At 49.5% G+C, this 10551-nt stretch overlaps 1 pseudogene; it reads right to left on the reverse strand.

Annotated features, from left to right (window-relative positions):
* Positions 1-290: 290 nt before the first annotated feature.
* Positions 291-439, reverse strand: LOC139278535 (U1 spliceosomal RNA; annotated as a pseudogene).
* Positions 440-10551: the final 10112 nt, after the last annotated feature.

Here is a 10551-nt window from a genome sequence, read left to right on the forward strand (position 1 = left end):
GGCTCAAGTTGTGAGGCGCCAGCTCCTGAGGGAGATTCCGGGACTTGGCGCCGATGAGGAATTCCGTCCGGACGGGTGTCAGTTCGGACGGGATCTCCCCACGCGCTTGAGCCTAGGCGAGCGGCGACTTTGACCTCCAGCTCCTGCCAGTTCACCGGCCAGGCTTCCTCGTCGTGGCTAAGGTAGAGTCCCAGATAGAGGAGATGGGTTGTGCTCCAGGCAAAAGGCCTGAGCTCCTCCGGTAGGGAGTCCACCCGACAACAGCTCTACAACTATTTTGTTTTTTTTTCCAGGGGAGAGCGCGAACGCAGTCCCCGACTGCCACAAATTTTGCAGTCGAGTATCCCGCATTTGGGGACATCACAGGCGTCAGCACACCCGAAGTACAATGGGCTAGTCCACCTTGTTGATCATGGTTACTCCCCTGCCAAGTAAGCATACTCACAGGTGCATATATTACACTCTACGTAATCAGTGACATTGCAAAGTGTAATTCGAGCCATTCTGACTGCCGACTCCAGACAGAACAGAGCTCACTTGAACCAGACACCGTTCGCTCTCACGGTTTAAGACCTTCTCCCACCCCCCCAAACAAGTTCCCACCCCCACCGCCCAAGTGCCTGAACTCCTCCCCGACCACCCCCCCCCGCAGTCCAATTTTGTGACCTCTCCCCCCAAGTTTCTGACATTGTCCTCCTGCCCAAGTGCCTGACCTGTGCTCCCCCCCATCCGAGTTCCTGACACTCTACCCCTGCCCATGTTCACCCACCCCCCCCCACACCCAAAGGATTCAAGACCTTCCCCCCCAACAAATTCCTGACCTTAACCCCCAACACCGCCCCCCCCCCCCGCCCACAATAGATGGGACATTGTGTATGAGTCACAGATTGTTAATAGGTTTATTGGGTATGAAATGAATAGTGACAGTATCGTGACTTTTGGATTTCGTCCAGTTCAATGATGACACTTGCCACACACGCACCGAGCTTTCTGCGAAATCAAACAGGTATAGGGGGAGGAGATGGAGAACGTGGTGCGGGTGTAAAGGAGGTGGGGTTGGAGTAATGTGATCCGTCTTAAAGTCTGGATCACGTTCTTGCTCTCAACCCTCCCTTTAAACCTGGATCACGTTCTTCCCCCTTTCCCCCATCCCCACTGTGCTCTCCGTGCTCTTTATTCGCCCCCCACCCCCCCACGAGTTCCTGACCTCCTCTCCCTAAGTTCCCCCTCTCTCTCTCTCCCCTCCGATTCCCTCTCCCGGGTCCCCTCTCTCTCTGCCTCCTTCCAGTCTCTCTCTGTCCCTCTCTCCCCCGTTCTCACTGCCTGACTCTCTCTCTCTCTCTCTCTCCCTCCCCCTGTCTCTCGCTCTCTCTCTGCCCCCTTTCTCTCTCTCTCTCTCTGCACTCTCTCTCTCCCCTCTGATCCCCTCTCCCCCATCCCCTCTCTTTCTGCTTCCCCTCTCTCTGCCTGCTCCCAGTCTCTCTCTGCTCCTCTCTCTCCCAGTCTTACTGCCCCACTCTCTCTCTGCCCCCTCTCCTGCCCACTCTCTGTCTCTGCCCCCTCTCTCTCTCTCTCTCCCCCCTAGTCTCTCACTCTCCCCTCACTCTCTCTACCTCACGCGCCCTCTCTGCCCCAGATGCGCTCTTTCCCCCCACGCGGTCCCCCCCTCTCTCTCTCTCTTTCCCCCCACGCGGTCCCTCTCTCTCTCTCTCTCTGCAATCTCTCTCTCCCCTCTGATCCCCTCTCCCCCATCCCCTCTCTTTCTGCTTCTCCTCTCTCTGCCTGCTCCCAGTCTCTCTCTGCTCCTCTCTCTCCCAGTCTTACTGCCCCACTCTCTCTCTGCCCCCTCTCCTGCCCACTCTCTGTCTCTGCCCCCTCTCTCTCTCTCTCCCCTAGTCTCTCACTCTCCCCTCACTCTCTCTACCCCACGCGCCCTCTCTGCCTCAGATGCGCTCTTTCCCCCCACGCGGTCCCCCCCTCTCTCTCTCTCTTTCCCCCCACGCGGTCCCTCTCTCTCTCTCTCTCTTTCCCCCCACGCGGTCCCTCTCTCTCTCTCTCTCTTTCCCCCCACGCGGTCCCTCTCTCTCTCTCTCTCTCTTTCCCCCCAAGCGGTCCCTCTCTCTCTCTCTCTCTTTCCCCCCACGTGGTCCCTCTCTCTCTCTCTCTCTTTCCCCCCACGCGGTCCCTCTCTCTCTCACTCTCTTTCCCCCCACGCGGTCCCTCTCTCTCTCTCTCTCTTTCCCCCCACGTGGTCCCTCTCTCTCTCTCTCTCTCTCTCTTTCCCCCCACATGGTCCCTCTCTCTCTCTCTCTCTCTTTCCCCCCATGTGGTTCCTCTCTCTCTCTCTTTCCCCCCACGTGGTCCCTCTCTCTCTCTCTCTCTTTCCCCCCACGCGGTCCCTCTCTCTCTCTCTTTCCCCGCACGCGGTCCCTCTCTCTCTCTCTTTCCCCCCACGAGGTCCCTCTCTCTCAGGGCATCAAACAGGAAATTAGGGGTGCATGCAATAAAGGTGCAGCAGTTATAATGGGTGACTTTAATATGCATATAGATTGGGCTAACCAAACTGGAAGCAATACGGTGGAGGAGGATTTCCTGGAGTGCATAAGGGATGGTTTTCTAGATCAATATGTCGAGGAACCAACTAGGGGGGAGGCCATCTTAGACTGGGTGTTGTGTAATGAGAGAGGATTAATTAGCAATCTCATTGTGCGAGGCCCCTAGGGAAATAGTGACCATAATATGTTGGAATTCTACATTAGGATGGAGAATGAAACAGTTAATTCAGAGACCAAGGTCCAGAACTTAAAGAAGGGTAACTTTGAAGGTATGAGGCGTGAATTGGCTAGGATAGATTGGCGAATGACACTTAAGGGGTCGACTGTGGATGGACAATGGCAGACATTTAGAGACCGCATGGATGAACTACAACAATTGTACATTCCTGTCTGGCGTAAAAATAAAAAAGGGAAGGTGGCTCAACCGTAGCTATCAAGGGAAATCAGGGATAGTATTAAAGCCAAGGAAGTGGCATACAAATTGGCCAGAAATAGCAGTGAACCTGGGGACTGGGAGAAATTTAGAACTCAGCAGAGGGGGACAAAGGATTTGATTAGGGCAGAGAAAATAGAGTATGAGAGGAAGCTTGCAGGGAACATCATGACGGACTGCAAAAGTTTCTATAGATATGTAAAGAGAAAAAGGTTAGTAAAGACAAACATAGGTCCTCTGCAGTCAGAATCAGGGGAAATCATAACGGGGAACAAAGAAATGGCAGACCAATTGAACAAGTACTTTGGTTCGGTATTCACTAAGGAGGACACAAACAACTTTCCGGATATAAAAGGGATCAGAGGGTCTAGTAAGAAGGAGGAACTGAGGGAAATCCTTATTAGTCGGGAAATTATGTTGGGAAAATTGATGGGATTGAAGGCCGATAAATCCCCAGGGCCTGATGGACTGCATCCCAGAGTACTTAAGGAGGTGGCCTTGGAAATAGCGAATGCATTGACAGTCATTTTCCAACATTCCATAGACTCTGGATCAGTTCCTATGGAGTGGAGGGTAGCCAATGTAACCCCACTTTTTAAAAAAGGACGGAGAGAGAAAACAGGGAATTATGGACCGGTCAGCCTGACATCAGTAGTGGGTAAAATGATGGAATCAATTATTAAGGATGTCATAGCAGCGCATTTGGAAAGAGGTGACATTATAGGTCCAAGTCAGCATGGATTTGTGAAAGGAAAATTATGCTTGACAAATCTTCTGGAATTTTTTGAGGATGTTTCCAGTCGAGTGGACAAGGGAGAACCAGTTGATGTAGTGTATTTGGACTTTCAGAAGGCTTTCGACAAGGTCCCACACAAGAGATTAATGTGCAAAGTTAAAGCACATGGGATTGGGGGTAGTGTGCTGACATGGATTGAGAACTGGTTGGCAGACAGGAAGCAAAGAGTAGGAATAAATGGGTACTTTTCAGAATGGCAGGCAGTGATTGGTGGGGTACTGCAAGGTTCTGTGCTGGGGCCCCAGCTGTTTACATTGTACATTAATGATTTAGACGAGGAGATTAAATGTAGTATCTCCAAATTTGCGGATGACACTAAGTTGGGTGGCAGTGTGAGCTGCGAGGAGGATGCTATGAAGCTGCAGAGTGACTTGGATAGGTTAGGTGAGTGGGCAAATGCATGGCAGATGAAGTATAATGTGGATAAATGTGAGGTTATCCACTTTGGTGGTAAAAACAGAGAGACAGACTATTATCTGAATGGGGACAGATTAGGAAAAAGGGAGGTGCAACGAGACCTGGGTGTCATGGTACATCAGTCATTGAAGGTTGGCATGCAGTTACAGCAGACGGTTAAGAAAGCAAATGGCATGTTGGCCTTCATAGCAAGGGGATTTGAGTACAGGGGCAGAGAGGTGTTACTACAGTTGTACAGGGCCTTGGTGAGGCCACACCTGGAGTATTGTGTACAGTTTTGGTCTCCTAACTTGAGGAAGGACATTCTTGCTATTGAGGGAGTGCAGCGAAGGTTCACCAGACTGATTCCCGGGATTGCGGGACTGACCTATCAAGAAAGACTGGATCGACTGGGCTTGTATTCACTGGAGTTCAGAAGAATGAGAGGGGATCTCATAGAAACGTTTAAAATTCTGACGGGTTTAGACAGGTTAGATGCAGAAAGAATGTTCCCAATGTTGGGGAAGTCCAGAACCAGGGGTCACAGTCTGAGGATAAGGGGTAAGCCCTTTAGGACCGAGATGAGGAGAAACTTCTTCACCCAGAGAGTGGTGAACCTGTGGAATTCTCTACCACAGAAAGTTATTGCGGCTAATTCACTAAATATATTCAAAAAGGAGTTAGATGTAGTCCTTCCTACTAGGGGGATCAAGGGGTATGACGAGAAAGCAGGAATGGGGTCCTGAAGTTGCATGTTCAGCCATGAACTCATTGAATGGCGGTGCAGGCTCAAAGGGCCGAATGGCCTACTCCTGCACCTATTTTCTATGTTTCTATGTTTCTATGTTTCTCTTTCCCCCCACGCGGTCCCTCTCTCTCTCTTTCTTTCCCCCCCACGCAATCCCTCTCTCTCTCCCCCTACTCTCCTCTCTCTCTTCTCTCTTCCCCCCACTGTCCTCTCTCTCTTCTCTCTCTCTTCTCTCTCCCCCCACTCTACTGTTTTTTCTCTCTCCCTCCACTCTCCACTCTCTCTTCTTCCCCACTCTCCTCTCTCTCTTCTCTCTCCCCCCCCCCACTCTCCTCTCTCTCCCCCCACTCTCTCTCTCCCCCACTCTCCCTCTCTCTCTTCCCCACTCTCTCTCTCCCTCTCCCCCATTCTCTCTCTCTCTGCCCCACTCTCTCTCCCCCATGCTCTCTCTCTCCCCCACTCGCTCTCTCCCCCACTCTCTCTCTCCCCCACTCTTTCTCTCTCCCCCACTCTCTCTCCCCCACTCTCTCTCTCCCCCACTCTCTCTCTCTCCCTGTGTCTCTCTCCACATCTCTCTTCCTCTGTCTCTCCCCACTTCTCTCTCTTACTCTCCCTCATGTCTCTCTCTCTCTGTTCAACTCTCTCTCGCTCCCACCTCCGATTTCTTCTCTCTCAGAAGGTCGTGAAAATGTTCATGGTGATAATCACAGCGATATTCTCGGCAAAACTACTGGAGCCTCCTTTAGTATAGTCATTGGTGTTCGATAGATAAACCAAAAGCCCCAGTAGCAGGCTCAGACTTGAGCTCCAAGCTCAGCAACATGGTTCGGCCCCACTTCTGGCTTCCTCATATATCGTACTGCACCTGCGCGACCGGATCGCGCGAGCATGCGCAAAAAGGGGCGGAGTCCACGGCGCGCATGCTTAGAAGGACACAAAAATGTTGGTGCACATTATCACTCTGAATATTTATCGCTCAACCAACATCACTAAAAAACAGATTATCTGCTCATTATCACAGTGTTGTTTGTGGCAGCCGCATTTCCTACATTACTTAATTGACTGTAAACTGCTTTGGGATGCCCTGAGGCCATGAAACATGCTGTATAAATGCATGCTTTTCCATCTTTAAATAAATTAGAATTGCAATAATTAGCCATCAAACAGCAGTGACTCATTGCCTTTGTTGAGTATGAAGCAGTTGATGCTTGCCCTGTTCCCCTGGGTAGGGAAAGGGTTTAAATGCAAGAGGTTGCCAAAAAAAATCTATTGTTTATTTAGATGGTAAACAGGAAATTGGTTTTGATGGTGGTTGTAAAGCTTGCTTCTATTTAATTGTTCAATAACATTTCACATCTTTGTGGAAGTTCCCAGTGGAGAAAGAGACAAGAAATGATATTTTTACCACCGATTTATGAAAAACTCAACGTCTGTGAAACATCAAGCATCGTTTGAGTTAATTAAGGAACTGTTTTTAAATGGGATATACAAATACCACTCCTTTTTAATAGGAACAGGAAGAGGCCATTCAGCCCCTCGAACCTGTTCCGCTATTCAATTAGATCATGACTGATCTGAACCTTGGCTCCATTTACCGACCTTAGTTCCATAACCCTTAATAACCTAGCCCAACAAAAATCTATTAATCTCAGTTTTGAAATTTTCAATTGGACCCCAACGTCAACAGCTTTTTGGGGAGAGAGTTCCAGATTTCCACTGCCCTTTGTGTTATGTATGGAGAAAGAGTCAGACTGAACACTGTGAGCTCAAAGTAAAGTGTGACCATAGTCTTTTATTGCACGTCTCCAGAGTGCCTCTCCAACCTGTGAGGCCTCCATAAATAGCTGTGCTCCCAAGGGATTATGGGATAATCCCTTGGGAGCACAATAGCGTAACCATTTACAATGTGAGTCGATCTGGGCCCCTTCTTGCCCTGGTTGATCGTCTCGGTGTGAAAACTGGTATTGTTGAATCATTTGTTGGGCCCTTGCTGGGCTGCCTGGTGTGTTGGGTCTTACTGGGCTGCTGTGGATAATGGGTTCTGCTTCGTGGTCAACCGTGGTGCCGGTTGCCACTGGTGTGTATGTTGGGGGATCAAAAAAGGTAGGGTCCAAGGTGGGTTGCTCAGGATAGTCCGTGAATCTGAGTTTGATTTGGTCCAAGTGTTTCCGGTGAATGAGTCCATTTGAAAGTTAGACCCGAAACACTCTGCTCTCCTCTTTGACCACGACGGTGTCGGGAAGCCACTTGGAACCTTGTCCATAATTCAATACAAATACCGGATCATTGATTTCAATCTCATGTGACACATTTGCACAGATCATGGTATGCACTTTGTTGAAGCTGCCTGCTCTCTACCTGTTCATGCAGATGAGGATGAACTAACGAGAGCCTTATCTTGAGTGTTCTTTTCATGAGCAGTTCAGCAGGTGGGATCCCAGTGAGCGAGTGGGGTCTCGTGCGGTAGCTAAGCAGGACTCGGGATAGGCGAGTCTGCAGTGAGCCTTCTGGTAAAACATGGCCCGTTGTCGCTCACCAGGACATCGGGTAGGCCGTGAGTGGCAAACATAGCCGGCAGGCTTTCAGTAGTGGCAGCAGACGTGCTAGCCGACATTATCTCACATTCAATCCACTTGGAGTACGTGTCTACAACCACAAGGAACATTTTACCCAAGAATGGGCCTGCATAGTCGACGTGTACTCTAGACCACTGTTTGGAGGGCCAAGACCATAAGCTTAGTGGCGCCTTCTTGGGTACATTGCTTAACTGCGAGCATGTATTACATCTGTGAACACAAGGCTCTAAGTCCGCATCAATACCGGGCCACCACACGTGGGATCTGGCTATCGCTTTCATCATTATGATGCCTGGGTGGATACTGTGGAGGTCATTGATGAAGGTGTCTCTGCCCTTCTTGGGGACCACTACTCGATTGCCCCACAGAAGGCAGTCTGCCTGTATAGACATTTTATCTTTGCACTGCTGGAACGGCTTAATCTCTTCCTGCATTTCCACTGGGACACTGGACCAGCTCCCGTGAAGCACACAGCTTTTGACTAGAGATAATAAGGTGTCCTGGCTTGTCCAGGTTTTGATCTGCCGGGCAGTGACGGGTGACTGCTCACTCTCAAATGTTTCCATAACCATGGCTAGATCTGCAGGCTGTGCCATTTCCACCCCCGTTGTGGGCAATGGCAGCCTACTGATAGCATCGGCGCAGTTTTCTGTGCCTGGCTTGTGGCGGATGGCGTAGTTGTATGCGGAAAACATGAGCGCCCATGTCTGAATGCGGGCCGATGCATTGGTATTTATCCCTTTACTCTTGGAAAACAAGGATATGAGTGGCTTATCTGAATGGCGGCAGACTAGGAAAAGGGGAGGTGCAACGAGACCTGGGTGTCATGGTTCATCAGTCACTGAAAGTGGGCACGCAGGTACAGCAGGCGGTAAAGAAGGCAAATGGTATGTTGGCCTTCATCGCTAGGGGATTTGAGTATCGGAGCAGGGAGGTCTTAATGCAGCTGTACAGGGCCTTATTTGAGGCCTCACCTGGAATATTGTGTTCAGTTTTGGTCTCTTAGTCTGAGGAAGGACATTCTTGCTATTGAGGGAGTGCAGCGAATGTTCACCAGACTGATTCCAGGGATGGCTGGGCTGTCATATGAGGAGAGACTGGATCAACTGGGCCTTTATTCACTGGAGTTTAGAAGGATGAGAGGGGATCTCATAGAAACATATAAGATTCTGATGGGACTGGGCGGGATAGATGCGGGAAGAATGTTCCTGATGTTGGGGAAGTCCAGAACTAGGGGACATAGTCTTAGGATAAGGTGTAGGTCATTTAGAACTGAGATGAGGAGAAACTTCTTCACTTAGAGAGTTGTTACCATGTGGAATTCCCTGCCGTAGAGAGTTGTTGATGCCAGCTCACTGGATATATTCAAGAGGGAGTTAGATATGGCCCTTACAGTTAAGGGGATCAAGGGGTATGGAGAGAAAGCAGGAAAGGGGTACTGAAGGAATGATCAGCCATGATCTTATTGAATGGCGGTGCAGGCTCGATGGGCCTAATGGCCTACTCCTGCACCTATTTTCTATGTTTCTATGTTTCTATATTATGGTCAGTTTCCAATTCGAATTTTAGCCCAAACAGGTATTGATGCATTTTCTTTACCCTATAGAAACACGCTAACGTTTCTTTCTCAATCATGCTGTAGGTCTTAGACAGACTCCTGGATGCATAAGCAACTGGTTGCAGTTTCCCAGAATCATTAGCTTGTTGCAATACACAACCGACGCCATATGACGACGCATCACATGCTAGTACCAAACGCTTACATGGATCATACAACAGAAGCAATTTGTTTGAGCATAACAATTTTCTCACTTTTACAAAGACATTTTCTTGGCTTTTGCCCCAAATCCATTCATCCCCTTTTCATAGTAAGACCTGCAGTGGTTCTAACAGTGTGCTAAGACCCGGTAAGAAATTACCAAAGTAGATCAGGAATCCCAGAAACGACCGCAGCTCCGTCACGTTTTGTGACTTCGATGCATTCTCAATTGGCTCCGTCTTTGCATTGGTGGACCTGATGCCGTCCGCTGCAATCCTCCTTCCCAAGAACTCCACTTCAGGTGCCAGGAAAATGCACTTCGAGCATTTTAACCTGAGCCCCACGTGGTTGAGTCGACTAAGAACCTCCTCCAGGTTCTGCAGATGCTCGACTATGTTCCGACCTGTGACCAAGATGTCATCCTGGAAGACCACGGTGTGCGGGACCAACTTCAGTAAGCATTCCATGTTTCTCTGGAATATTGCCGCCACTGATCGGATTCCAAACGGGCATCTGTTATCAACAAAAAGACCTTTGTGCGTGTTGATGCAGGTGAGGGCCTTCGATGATTCCTCCAGTTCCTGCGTCATGTAGGCTGAAGTCAGATCCAGTTTCGTGAACGTCTTTCCTCCCGCCAGCATTGCAAAGAGGTTGTCGGCCTTTGGTAGTGGGTATTGGTCCTGCAGGGAGAAACGATTGATAGTTACTTTGTAATCACCACAGATTCTGACGGTGCCGTCTCCCTTAAGGACAGTGTAAGGGGTGGTTTGCAGGGGGTCAGCTTTCCCTTCTGACCTTATATGAGCAGTTCCGAATCGCTCCCACACCCTTGGTTCTAGACACTGGAATTATGAAGGGACTGTGACAGACTTGGACAGACAATCGGTTTCAATGTAGGAAGCAGGTATGGCTTTATTGTGTTTAAAAATAAGTAAAAGGCACACCTTTAATAACACACACAGACCAATACACACTGAGGGGTACAACACACTGAATAAATTGTCAAATTACAGCTTGTGGGGAAAAGAATACAGCTTAAATTCTAAATGGGGTAAAGAGGAGAATGCAGATACATTTACACAAGTTATCCCAGCCTCCCCCCTCCCAATTCCCCTAACTAACTAAGTTATAGCCCTGAGGGTTCAGGGGCTATGCTCACCAATCCCTTTAGACAGTTGCCGGTGAATCGCGGTTTCGGGGTTCGCTGCACTTGGCCTTCTAGGCGAGCCGCACCCCGGACGGAGGAGAGGACTTCAGACTGCGTAGTCTTCGGTTCGGGTGCGTCTGT

Source organism: Pristiophorus japonicus, chromosome 1, assembly GCF_044704955.1.
Source record: "Pristiophorus japonicus isolate sPriJap1 chromosome 1, sPriJap1.hap1, whole genome shotgun sequence".
NCBI lineage: Eukaryota > Metazoa > Chordata > Chondrichthyes > Pristiophoridae > Pristiophorus > Pristiophorus japonicus.